General features: G+C 37.3%; 1 protein-coding gene across 3 annotated transcripts in view; it reads left to right on the plus strand.

Annotated features, from left to right (window-relative positions):
• The first annotated feature begins 606 nt into the window (after nt 1-606).
• Ticam2 (TIR domain containing adaptor molecule 2) overlaps nt 607-14,631 on the plus strand; it is a 31,224-nt gene continuing 17,199 nt past the window's right edge. The window contains exon 1 of one of the 3 annotated variants that reach the window (XM_046465831.2): nt 607-929. The gene's annotated coding sequence lies outside the window, so the exon portion shown is untranslated. Of the gene's footprint in view, nt 930-3,854; nt 4,002-4,962; nt 5,618-14,631 lie in introns of those variants that run through there. The other 2 variants (XM_046465832.2, XM_046465833.2) reach the window with 2 other exon arrangements.

Here is a 14,631-nt window from a genome sequence, read left to right on the forward strand (position 1 = left end):
TTCAATTTACTACTGGCCAGAAGAGGGGGTGGCCCTCCTCTGAGGTTTGGTAAATGTTTCTCTCCTTAGGCAGAGAGTAGGAATTGCCTGAAAATTAAAAGAGGAGGAGAGATTTGTGAACTGAGCTTCTAGGGTATGACTAAGATTGGGACTCTAAAGTAGCAATAGTAAAAAGATTTTGACAGTGTAATACTTACGTATATTAATTTTTTTATTCTCAGTTAATATTCACTGGAGTTTGATTGTGGAAAACCCGAAATGACCCCCCCCCCCGAAAAAAAAGCCCTTTCTTGGGGTGGGGGGAGGTTGTGGGTTAGGGGCTGTGTACCCCATCAGGGATGTAGTAAGGCAGCAGTAGGGCCCAAAAGCGACAGGAAACCATCAAGGGACTGACTGTCTTGGGGAACCAAGAGAATCTACGGTTTATTGGGTCTGCAAGGAACACACACAGTGGAATTCATTTCCAAATGTCCTCAAGCCTCTAAGCTGGAATTTAGGGAGCTTAACACAAGAAAAAAATAAGGAAGCGCGGGGAAACTTCTTATTTGCCTGGGTGACAGTTCCCCCATAGAATTTCCTCCTCTCCGCCCATTTTGGTTAGCGACTTCCTTTGGCCGAGAGTGATCTGGCCACTTTAATATTGGCTGGCAGCCGCCGCAAGGCAGATCGTGGCTAAATGTGCTGTGGCTACACGGAGCCCCGAGTACCCCAACCCCATCTGGCGAGCAGCAGAGACTTCCAAAGGTTACTTATCAGTGCTTCTCCAAGAGCTTGGGGACTCCGCAGTCCCAGACTTCCATGCGACCGCCTTGGGCGCGGTAGATAACAGGTGGCAGTGACTTTTTGAGACCAGATTTGCGACCCCCGTGACCTGGACAACCCCTCTCTCAGGACCCTTAGGGCAAATCGCACAACTGCTGGATTCACAGGTAAGGGAGGAAGACAAAAGAGCCCAGGTCTGGCAGCACAGCTCCGTCTTGCTATGCAAGTTCAGGCGCTTGGGCGGGAGCCGCTGCAGTGCTGGGATAGGGTAAGGCTCTGGGCCATAATGTGGGAACGTGCTGTGCTGCGCAGGCTCCAGGGCGTGGGCTGGCCGAGCGCCTCCTTTCTGTGGGTTGCTTTACCTTGATGGGAAAACCCATCCAACTGCGCCCTTGTTTCATTTTGACTAGAAAACTTATTTTTCGAAAGAAACCGCAGAACCATAGGCAAATAGTCCAGGGTCATAAATAGCTTAGAGATTTGGTGTGAGCCTCAGCCAGGCACAGAGCCAGTGCGAAAGATTTTGATTTGGGTTTTATTTGGCTTCGTGTCCTTAATTTGAATAAAAATAATTTGATCTGGCAGTATTGAACTGTTTTTCAGTATTAGTTATGATCTCTTGACATCAGAGTTACCCGGCATGGTGGTGCACACTTGTAAACCCAGACACTAGAAAGACTGAGACAGCCTGGGCAACTTAGCAAGACACCAAGACACCATCTCAAAAAAAAAAAAAAAAAAGTGTTTGGGGGGGCACTTAGGCAGAGCATCCCAAGATACTGGGGCTTTACCACCAACCTTCCCAAAGTTAGAGTTTAAACATGTGACCCTTCCATTTTAACACTTTAGTATGTTCAACATAAAATCTTATTTAAGTCAGAAAATAGATGAGCAAATCTAGAATAATGATTTACCTACATTTGACGCAAATAAGGTAAATATTACTGGTTATTACCATTTAACATTTAATATTAAATGTTAAATGTTACTCAATTTCATGAGTCTTGAAGTAGAAATCATATTCATATTGTTAAATCATTAATACCTCATCTATTGAGTCATTTGCTTGTCATGCTCCTGTTTTGATTCAATTAACAACTATATGCTATTATATCTTTCACATCCCCTTCTTCATCCCACTCCACTTTTTTTGCTTCCTTTTATTATTTCCTCTTCTCTACTTACTTCTCCTCCCTCCCATCTCAGGCTGTCTTCCTTGTCCCCTACTTCTCATGAGTGACCATCATGTGAAACCTGTGTCTGGATAGTTTTCATTTTTCATGACACCTCACTCTCATTTGACAGAGTTGACAATTCCTCCTCTTTAATATTCTTCTTCACTAACAGTCTTTCTTCTTCATCTGGCTTCCAGGTCACCAAATTCTTATGCATTTCCCTCTTCCTCATTTTGATCATCCCTGTCTCCAGGCTTTTTAACCACAAAATGTTAGAGTGCCATGAGGTTCAGTTCTTGGCCCTATTCTCTTTCTATACATGTTTTTTCCCCAAGGTGGTTTCTGTCCTAGGTCATATTCTGTGGCCATAAATAACATTGATAAGCTGATGACTTCCAAATTTTTACCTCTAGATTTAGTTCTCAGTGTTCCAATATGCAAGTATCCAGCTCTTTTTTCAACATCTCCACTTGGAAGTCTTATGGTCGTTTAAATTTAATATGTACATACACAATTATTGATACCACACCCACTTAGTCCTCTTTTGTGCTTTCTTCTCAGTAATCTTCCTTATTTCAGTTAAAATTACTGCCATTCAAGTGGGCTGAAACAATTGGAATCAATCATTCCTGATTTTTCTTTTTAGGAATCATTCTTGACTCTTCTTTTTACTCAGACTTTACATTTAAGCATCCAAAAAATTCTATGGGCTGTACCTTGAAAAAGATACCTCAAATCTGATTATACCACTGTCCCACAGTAGTAAAGTCTTTACTTCTGCCCTTCTTGCTCTATAGTCTTTCTCCAAGCAACAGTAATTTTTTTTTTCAGATACATCAGAACTTTCACTTCCCTTCAAAACCTTCTGGCTTCTCTTCAGAATTATAAAAACCAAATACTTACAATGGCTTTGAAGCCCTGTGTGATCTAGCCCCTGACTACTCTGATCTCATCTCCTAACTTCCCTGTTGCCCACTCCACTGTAGAGACACTGGTCTTGCTGTTGTTTTCTTTGCCCTCAGGGGGTCTCTGCAAGACCATTGAAGACTGAACTCTCTCATTTCTCTCCTTTACATGCTGCCTCAGTACTCATTGTCCTGTTAGAACAAGATCCTTTTTGCTACTGTCCCTGTGGAATAGGCTGATATTAGATATTGTGCTACTCTATAATACAGTAGTCCTCCTTTATCTGAAGAATATGGTCCAGGACCTCCAATGGATGCATGAAACTGGATAAAAAACCAAACCCTATATATCATGAGATTTTTCCTATACATACATATCTATGATAAAGTCTATAGATTAGGCATAGTAAGAAATCACAATAATAAATAATAATAAAATAGAACAATAACAATATATTATAATATGGAGTAGTGATCACCAGCATTACTAACTACTCTTGTGCTTTGGGCTCAATAATAAGTAAAATAAGGGTTACCTGAACAAAAATCCTGCAATACCGTGACAGTTGATCTGATACCCTAGATAGATACTAAGTGATCAACAGGAAGGTAGTATTTGTAGCTTAGATACATTGGACAAAAGGATAATTTGTGTATTAAGTGGGATTGAGTTGAACAGAACATGATTTAATTATACTTCTCAAAACAGCAAGCAATTTAAAGCTCATGGATTATTTATTTCTGTAATTCTTTATTTAATATTTTAGGTCTGCATTTGACCCCATGTAATTGAAACCAGGGAAAGAAAAATTGTAGAAAAGGGGGAACATGTTAAATTTATGACATCTTTAAGGCATTGTTGGTTGCTAACGCTCTCTGATATTAAAAATGCACAGCCATCTATTTCTTCAATGTTATTTTGGACAATTTGCCTTTAAATTTTGTATTCTTATAAAATCCCTTCCTGGTTTTGAGAAGATTTGTCCTTTATACCAGTTCTCATTTCTCCTTTTTAAATACAGAAAATGAAAGGAAAATATTATTCAGTTTACCAGAAAGAATATGCAGTCATTTTTTGAAGGCTATTGGGTAAAATGGAGCTTCATAGCTACTGAGCAAAGAGAGACTAGGTCCTCAAGATGGAAAAGCAGGTGCCCAGGTAATATTAGTTTTATATTTTTTGTTTTTCAATCCAACAGGAGCAGTTTTTTAATTAAGCATTTACTTGCTTATGTTAGATATTATGGAGATGAATGTACTGTCCCATAGTTATTATAATTATTTAAAATATTGGAGGAGCTCTATTTGGCTTAGAGTTCACAAACTCATGTTCTTAGAAAGTTTGCGTATATATAAAAAACAGATGAAATAGAGTTAAATCTGAAGATTGGCTGAACCTATTTGAAATTTATACATATGGCATATAAAGAAGATACTATCTGAGTGTCAAGTTAACATGCCCTGTATTTAAAAGTTCCAAGCTGAAAAATATTTTTTTATTTACTAAAAGCTCATTTTTTCAGGCTGCAAAATCATTGTAGAAAAAGGTGTATTTATATATGTATATGTGTGAGAAGAGTATATATACATATTTTTATTCATACACATGTGAACAAAGGAAAAATATAAATTTATATATATTTATAATCATATATATATACATATATATATATTCCACAGAAAATTAATGCTAACTGAGGATTGAACCCAGAGTTGCTTTATCACCGAGCCACATTCCCAGCCCTTTTAATTTTATTTTGAGATAGGATCTCACTAAATCTCCAAGTTACTAAGGCTGGTCTCAAGCTTGTGATCCTCCTGCCTCAGCCTCCTAAGTTGCTGGGATTATAGGCATTCACCCCTGCACCCAGCTAATGCTAACTTTTTGGAATACTTTTTTCCTATCTAATTTATTTTTCTATCTATTTTATTACCCTATTTTGTTTTACAAAAGTGAAATAATACTGTATATACTATTTTGTAGTCTGCTTTTTCACATATTACTCATGGAAACATTTTCTCATGTCATTAAAATTATTTACAACATTCTTAAATATTTCTAATGATTTAACAAGATTTGATCATATGAATATGAAATAGTTTATGTTATCATTCCCAAGTTTGGGAGTATTTTAATTGATTACCTCCAATAGAATTTTGGCTAGTCTGTGATACCATATGTAAGATCTTTTATGATAAAAAATATAGTCATATAACTCATATTTCAAACATGCAATAAAAAGTCTCCATAGATCCTGTGACAAAATGCTGAGTCGGTATGAGAAATTGCCGGGGGATGGGAAGGCCCATAAAGACCCCTGTTGCAGAGGGCTGGAGGAGTAAAGGGAAGTGTAGCAGGATATGAGCCAGGTCATGCAGATCACTGTTTGTCTTCTTAGTACATTTTGATTCGAAGCACAATAGGAAGCAGGGTTGAATTGGCATTAACTTGATCAGATGTATGTTTAGAAAGACCAGTTTGATTTAAGAATGGATTAGACTGACCAAAAGTTGGAGACCTATTAGGAGGCAGTACAGTTGACCAGGGGAGAGATGTTGATCTAGAATGAAGATATGGTAGAGATGGAAAGTGGAAAAATTTTTGAGATTGAACTTGGTGATTTCTTGGATGTGAAGGTGTAGGAGAAGTGAGAGGTGTCAAGGACAGCTCAGGGTTTTTTTTCACAACCAAGCAAACAATGGTGCCATTTATCATGATGAAGGAGTCAGAGAAAATGAGGTGAAACCACCTCCCAGGTCAGCAAGGAAAACAAGGTGAGTGCTGTAAACAGGATATTTTGAGAATACAGTGCTGTCTATATTTTGTAAGATGTGAATAGGATATTTTGAGAATATAGAGGAGGAGTGCTTAATTCAACTTGGAAGGTGAAAGGAAATGCTTTCTGACAAATAGAATCCTTGAATGGTATCCTTAAAAAAGGAACTATTCTTGCAGATAGTGGGGAATTGCATATTCTGAGCAGGTGGGCACAGAAATAAGAAATGGCATTTTAGGGAACTGAAGATAGTTGGATATTCTGGCTCCACAGACTAGTGTAGTAGGAGCAGATGTTATAGATAAAAGCAGAGATGAGATCATAGAGGAGCTGGCATATTATTCTAATATGAAGCAATTTTTTTCTTGAAGATGTAAGATATTATTAAGAGGACCTTTAAGCAAGAGAAAAAATAGTCTTTCATTGCAAAAATCTTTTTGAGGTGGGGACTAGGAATTGAACTCAGGGGCACTTGACCACTGAGCCACATCCCCAGCCCTCTTTTGTATTTTATTAAGAGACAGGGTCTCGCTGAGTTGCTTAGTAACTTGCTTTTGCTAAGGCTAGCCTTTAGAAGACAGAATTATTAGAAGGAATTAAGGATTAACTGGGTGGAGTTGTGGGGAAGGTTGGTTTGAAAGGGGAAAAGAATGTTAGAATGATTCTAGGTTTCTCTTTTCATAGGTAGATAGTTATTACTATCCTTGACAAAGATCTAGAAATCCAAGGTAGAACAGATTGAAGAGGAAAGATTGATTAATTTATCCAACTGTTAGTCCTTCTTTCCATCTATCTTATTGAGAACATTATTGACCATATACTATTGACTTGAGCTTGTAAGAGGTTAACTGTTCCAAGACACATTTTAATATCTTTCATTTGTATTCATGGCTCAGCCTCCATTGAATCATACCAGAGCAGTGTGCAGAGCTGGGAGTCCTACAAACCTATTGCAGGGGATGACTTTTAGAAACAGGATCACTAGTTTAATCAGATCTGCAGTCTTCATCTCAGATGGATACAAGCTCGTCCATCTTTGAAAGGTCTCCTGAAGTCACCATATTATCTTCGGCCAGTTCTTCCACAATTGAAGTCAATCCTGCAAGGCTGCAGGGGTAGTCATGATGCCTTTTTAATGCCAGAGGTTTTCTACCAATTCTTGATTGCCTGATGGTACGCATATGCTTTGTTTCTTTGATCATTTCCTGAAGGTACATTTAGCTAAAAACTCCTATCATATTTTTTGTATGTCAGGCCCAGAAACTAATTCTTGTCCTTAGTCATTATTCATGAGAACTGTTTGCTAGAAAACAAAATTCTGGCACAAAATAAAAACACCTTGTCAAGCTGCCATTCAGATTGAGGAAAGCTCAATAAGGAGCAATTTTGTATTTATTGGCCAAGAGCCAGTGACAGAATTTAGTCTTAAGTTTCCTGAACTGTCTGATCTATTACAGAAAAACCTGTCTACTTTTGGTATTATTATAGATTTAAACACACACACATACATATACATACATACATACACACATACATGCATACATGTACACAGAAAGCACACGTATATATGTTTGAAAAATAGATATGTACATATATATATATACTTCAAATTATGAAAGATAGTGCCCTCATGAGTTGGTATTGTATTTAAAAGCACAACTGTTTGTCTTTGTAAGTATACGAATCTACATGCATACATATATACTCACTAACATAAGCAAAGACTTATATTCAGTATGATTTTAACAGAATTGGGATCATGCTGTAAATATTGTATATTTTAATTTATCTTTAAAAGATTAATAAAGACATTGTTTCAAAGGTCCTTTCAATCAAATGGAACACATTTCAGTTCATGTGTGAAATTAGAGAACAGTGAGGCTAGAGTCATTCAGAAGAGAAGAGGGCTCAGCATGTTATTCACATTTTTTAAAAGTTTTTTAATATAGTGATAATATATAACAAAAAATGCACAGTACAAAGTATATAGTTGAGTAACTCAAAAAGGAGGCAACCATATAACTGTTTTCTGATCATTTTGCCAAGTATTATATACCTTAAGGATTGTCTTTTAAAAAGACATTTTTTATAAAGTCTTGTCCACTTTTTTTTTAATTGTAGATGGATACAATACCTTTATTTAATTTTTTTAATGTGTTGCTGAGGATCAAACCCAGTGCCTCATGAGTGCTAGGCAAGCACTCTACCACTGAGCCATAACCCCAGCCCCTCCCACCCACCACCCTTTTTATTATGCCCAAATATCTGGTGTATTTGAACCTGTTAAAATGGCCCTTTTTTTTGGTAATTTTTTTCTTTGTTATTGGTATACAGAAATACAATTGAATTGTTTATGTGGTTCTTGTATAATGATCTTGCTAAATTTCTTAACTTATAGTCATTTTTGATAACTTTTTCTTCAGATAAAGGAGAAAGTCCTTTTATCCCTAGTTTGCTAAGAGTTTTTTAATGAATAGATGTTGAATCATATCAAAATATTTTTATCCTTTATTCTGTCAATGTGATTACTTGTGTTCATTGATTTTTACCTGTTAGATCCTGCATTCCTAAGAAAAACTTAGTTTGGTTGTGATACATTGTCCCTTTTTTAAAAAGATTTATTTTTCTACTGGTTTGTGTGTGTGTGTGTGTGTGCATGTGTGGTGTGTGTGTGTGTGGTATGTGTGTGTGTGTGTGTGTGTGTGTGTGATTTTTGAATAGTCATGGGTTAGCTTGACATGCATTTTCCCCTTTTGTAAGACATCAGGTTTGGTGTCATAATTATGCTGACCTCAAGAACATGAGCTGGAAAGTTTCCTTTTTTCAAAATCTTCTGGTTTTATTACTTCTTCTTTAAATATTTGGTGGACTTTCCTGGTTACCACTTGAACCTAGAATTTTATTTGTGGGGGAATTTTGAATTTTGAATTCATTTCTTTAATAATAATAGAATTATTCGGATTCTTATTTCTTTTTGTGGCTCTTTTAGGAAGTTGTCTCTCTGTAGGAATGTGTCTATTTCATGCTGGTTTTCTCTTCTATTGGTATACAGTTGCTTCTGATAGTCTTTCTCTCTTTTTGGTACTGGGTAGTGAGCCCAGGGCTACTGTACCACTAAGCTAGATCCCCACCCCTTTTTATTTTTTGAGACAGAGGATCTCACCTAGTTGCCAAGGCTTCCTTGAACTCGCAATCCTCCTGCCTCAGCCTCCTGAGGAGCTAGGATTACAGACGTGCACCATTGTGCCTGGCTTGTGATAGTTTTTTATTATGTTTTCATTTCTGCAAGGTCATTAGTGAGATTCCATTTTCATTTCCAACAATGGCTTTTTGTGCTTTTCTTTTACCTCCTGTATGACTAGATTGTCAGCTATTTTTTTTTCAGCACTATGAAGCTATCATTGTATCTCTTCAGAAACCTTCTAATTGTGGTCCCTTGAGGATAATCTATTGTCCCTTGCTTTTTTAATGACTGCTACTTATTGGTAACTGTTAGCAATTTTCTGTGAAGAAGCAAGGTGTGGATTTCTTTTTATTTTTCTTGAGGTTTATAGGACTTTTACAATTTGTGATTTGATGTCTGCATTGTTGCAAAGCCTTCATATTCTCTATTAAAGTATTGTTTTTGTTCCATTCTCTCTCTCCTGTGCTTTATTATGAATGGCTTTGTCTAGCCTGTTTTCCAGTTTCTGAAACTCTTTTTGAGTTCTTTCTACTGCTGTCTTAATCTGATATTAAAAATAGGGCTGGAGTTGTAACTCAGTGGTAGAGCGCTTGCCTCGCATGAGTGAAGCACTGGGTTCAATCCTCAGCACCACAGAAAAATAAATAAATAAAGATATTAAAAAAATATTCACTAACTTCTTAATTTCAATTCTTGTATTTTCAATTTACAATATTTTTACCTGCCTTAATCTTTTTAAAAGTTTCCATTTTTATGAAAAAATTCTCAAACTTATTTTCATCCCCTTCAACACAGCAACCAGAGTTGTTAATAAATGCCTAGAAAACCTGTAGGTTTTTTTCCTACTGTCGCTTGCTTTTGCTGATTTTCTTTTCTTCTTCCAACGAAAATTTATCTTTATTCCTGCCAGATTTCCTGGAAGCAATAACAATCTGTGGTCACTTTAATCTGACATTAGTTTGGGGATTATTAAAAATGGTGCCTCTGTTCCTGGAAGGATCCGTCTATATCTAGGTTACTCTCACACCAACCGTTAGCCCTCAGGGTCCCAACCCAAAGTATGCAGCCTTGTGTCACTTGGGTGGACCCCAGGATCACACTTTTGTCTCCTTGACTGTAAGTGGACATGTAAAGCACCGCACAGCCTTCCCCCTCACGCCCACCCCAAGTTGAAAAGTAGCCGGGGGGGGGGGGGGGAGTGTTCTCTGGATTTCTTCCTTCCAGATTTGGGCTCCATAATTCTCCACTATGTTATTCTCTGATTCCTTGAGCCTATGTTGTTTATATTTTTCCAGCTTTCCAGTTGCCCTCAACAGCAGTGTTGGTCCAGTTACCTGGTCCATCATTACTAGAAATGGAAACTGCATATAAACACATTCTGACATTTGAGGAACAGACCAAGAGAGAGATTTTTAGTTCAGAAAACCCAGCGGAGGATTGGGGGTAGGCTTATGGATCTACAGGATAATTAAATGAGCACAACATGGCAAGTAAAACCAGATGAATAAAAGAACCTGATAGATATCAAAGAGAGCTGATTGAAAACAGTTTAGACATCTACATGCTGATAGATAGGATGTGGGTAAAAAAGAAAGTGAACTTGAGTTTTTAACACAATGTATTCCCTAAAAGGATTTCCCGTATTAAAAAAAAAAGGCAATGTAGAAGAATGTGTAGTAATATTGCTTTCTATCCAAAAGGCACCAGCCTGTATAGAAAATGTGAATCCAGAGTGAGAAGTGCTGTAGAAAGGTTTTTTTTTTAAATTTATATATGACAGCAGAATGCATTACAATTCTTATTACACATATAGAGCATAATTTTTTATATCGCTGGTTGTATACGAAGTATATTCACACCAATTCATGTCTTCATACATGTACTTTGGATAATAATGACCATCACATTTCACCATCATTTCTAACCTGTAGAAAGGTTTTGTGTTTCATTTCTTGATGGTGGAATGATGGTCCTATGGTTCTTTTCTCCACTTTGTAATCCTTTCTATTTTTTAACTTAACCTTTAATGAATGTGCCATATTTCTGTTCACATGATCTTTAAAAATGAAACAGAATTGCTCATTTTAAAATCCTACAAGTAGAAATATGCCACAGTGAAATTACTGTTCTGGATAATTAATCAACAAAATATATTTGGATTAAATTGGGCACAGTGTACCTGTAATTCCAGCTACTCAGGAGGCTGAGGCAGGAGGATCACAAGTTCAAAGTCAGCCTCTGCAACTTGGCAAAACCGTGTCTCAAAATTAAAAAAAAAAAAAAAAAAAGCTATGGATGTGGCTGAGTAGTTAAGTACCCCTGGTTTCAATCCCTGATACCAAAAAAATAATAAATTGAATTGATAATCCCTATTCTGGTTGAATCAACAATTTATATGGTAGAGATGATAAAGAGCTGCTTGGCTATCTCTCTAAATCTAAAGAATTCTGTTAGACTTATAGTTGGAATTATCTAATCATTTATCTATTCAAAAAGCATTTATTGAATGCTAACTATATGTTAGGCTCTGGCAATACAGCAGTGAACAAGATAAATTTGGTCCTTTTTCTGATAGTCTAGTGGGAAAGATGAGACACTAAGCATATAATCATACACATAATTAGTTATAGTTATAATTTGTGCCATGAGGGAAAGATAGAAAATGCTAGACTTTGATAGATTCCATCTATCAAATTTTCTAATGCAAGTTCTAATATCTAAGAATGAAAAGCGCAAGTACTGGTTTACTTTGGTGGTAAATAAATATCAATATGTAATATTTGATAATTAATTCTTTTATTTAGGCTGGTTCTTTGCCTGCTTATGGATTCTTTGCAAACCCCAAAAGGAAAAGATAAATAGCAGGTGATACTCAAGGTTATTATCACACTCTTAAATGAAGATGGATCCAAATCCTACCCATCCTGTATTTATCAGCCTAATTGGGATTTAAAAATACTTCTAGTGTACAGGAGTTCAAGAATAGTCCAGTGTTCCTCATCTCACTACCCAGATTTGTCCTGGTGGCTTAGCAGAGCTTGTCACTGTCATGCTATAGTTGAAGGATTGGCACCCTTTTTTTTTTTTTGGTAAAGAGTTAGATAATAAATATTAGGCTTTATGGGCCATACTTTCTGTTCCACCTGCTCAATCCTGCCTCTGTAGCATAGAATTATCTACAAACAATACATAAATGAACAAGCATGACTGTCTTCCAATAAAAATGTTATTTACAAAAACAGGTGGTAAGCTGTTTTGTGGCTAATCCATGCTGTAGTTCCTTGCCTTGTATTTGGATGTTATGTGCATTACTGTTTAGTTATGGACAACTCGAAGCAGAAAGATATTACAAGGTATTATAAGGTTTCAGGACTTCTCAAAGCTGTGTAGAATTGGTCTGCTGGACCTGGGCTTTTGGCACAACCAGGAAGCCTCCTGGAAGATGGGGAAGCCACCAGTTCCTGAATCATATCAACTCTACCAGAATCTTAATCAGGAAAATAGGTACCTCATGTTTAACTCAAACATGTCAGTTCCTCTGATTAGTGGAACATAAATTACTTCTGGGACCTTAACTTCAAAGGAGTCTTGGAAATAGAGTTTTCAGTATTTATGGTACAGGAAGGTATTAAAAGGAGATTGGAATAAGTCTGGAATAAGTATATCTGCAGTATTTGCTATAAAACACACCTTTGGCTACTTATCATCCACATATGCTCTTCTTTGCATAGCTAAACTCCCAGATAACTACAATAGTTATTGATGGTATGCTCTCTCCCAATATAATGCAGCTATCTATGTACAAACAAAAGTGTGGTTAGCTTCTTTCCAAAAATAACCCCAGAGTTCCATAGTCACCATATCATCTGTAATGTTCATCACAGCATTACCCTGCAACCTAGCACGCTAAGGAATTCAGTGGCTCCTTCCTCTCCTGTCTCCATTGGGAGACAGACAGAGTTTTCCCAGTGAACAAGAGAGTAAGAGCTTAACTAAGAAATTCCCACTCACATTTTTCACTGTCTTTTCCTCTACTATCAAATTTGCTTCCATTTCTAGGCATTCTAAGCATGTCTTATCTTAATGAAATCTTCTTCTTCCCCTCCATTCCTTTGTGATCTCTACCCTCTCCTTTCTTTCTTAGCCAAACTTTTCTCTCTCCATGTCCTCTCTTCCTGTAGACTTCAGACACTGCAGTCTGGTTTTGATGACCCATCATTCCTCTGTAACTGCTTCAATGAATTCCAAGGTGTTAAATGCAGTGGGCACTGACTTTTTGGCAGCCCCAGATGCTGACTACCACTTGAACACTCTGTCCTCCCTTGGCTTCCATATCCCACCCTGTGCCTGATTGTCCTGCTCTTCCTAGCGTATCCTCTTCTCCATTATGCCCCCATGTCCTCATGTCACCCCATGTCACTGTCTTCAGCTCCCCCTGTCTTTGCTCTTTCCCTGCTCTCAGTTACACAATTTGATCAAATACCAACTTTCTATCCTGATCCAAAGTGCTCTTCCAAGCCCTGGATCTACAGGTCCACCCCTCTTCTAGCTCACAGATACTTCAGACTCCATGGATCCCACTGGATTAACTGTTCACTTCCATCCACACCTCACCTTGCTTATACTGAACCACCACCCACCAAGTTACACAAGGCACAGACTTGGGAGCCATCCCTGACCTTCCCTCTTTCGCCTCCTAGATATTCTTTACTCCACTCTCACTTCATTACTTCTAGGCCCTACTTTCTTACCTAGATTATTAGAATAGCCTCAACTGGCTGTTCTCCTACTCTAGGTGTTACAGTCTGGTCTTTTTTACCACAATTTTTTTAATCTACAACAAGAGCATGTCACTCCCTTTCTTAACAGCCACCAGGGCTCTTTATCTGCCAGTGTGACTAAATCTGAAGTCCTGAGTGTATTTTAAGTCCCTTCTGCTCTCTTAATTCTCCTTCTCCTTGTCTCTTACTACTGCCCCCCTCCCTCTCTATCCCCACGTGTGCACTTGAACCATATAAATGTCTAGTGCAAAATTATCCTATCATAATTTGCCCTATGGCACCCGGGCATTTTTAAAATTCTGTTCCTGCTACCTAAAAAATGTCTACCTCTCTTTGTCTTGTGATTGTGAAATGTCCAGTATTGTAGGTGGCACCTGATATTCCAAATAAAGTATCTATGCTGTGAGTTCAAGTTGTCTGTCCAGTCACCTTGGCTTTACATTCCTAAAATTCAGCAGGTCTCAGCACTGAGTGTTTCCAACAGAGTTTATTTATTAAAAACAGTGAAACATGGATAACAGAATATTAATTGAACAAGTGAAGAAATCACTGCTTTTACATATATTCGCCACTAGATGGTGCTGTTCAGATACGAAAGAAAAAAGGCTTTTGAGTAAAGGAGTCAAGTACTAAATGCTGTAATTTCAAATGTATTAAATTTCAAAGGCAGTGATTTAACTGCCTAAGTTTTTCCTGTGATAAACACGTGAGTACACTGAAAGCTATATGAGTGTGTGTGTGTGTGTGTATATATATATATATATTTATATACTTATTTATTTATCAAATATTACTGATAATTATTTTACTACTATCATTTCAGAGCCTCTTCCTAAGTGGTCAAAATATTTTAAAAATGTAAACATTAACTATTCACTTTCTTTTTTTGCAATGCTGGGAATTGAACCCAGGGAAGTTCTACCACTTAGATACATCCCCAGCCCCATCTAGTTTTTATTTTTAAAACGTGTGTTGCTTACCTGTTTAAGCTGGCCCCAAACGTGGGATCCTCCTGTCTCAGTTTCCTGAGTAGCTGGAATAACAGGC

The sequence above is a fragment of the Marmota monax genome, unplaced genomic scaffold (assembly GCF_021218885.2).
Source record: "Marmota monax isolate L192 unplaced genomic scaffold, Marmota_monax_Labrador192_F-V1.1 WCK01_AAM20220418_F8-fsc00097, whole genome shotgun sequence".
NCBI lineage: Eukaryota > Metazoa > Chordata > Mammalia > Rodentia > Sciuridae > Marmota > Marmota monax.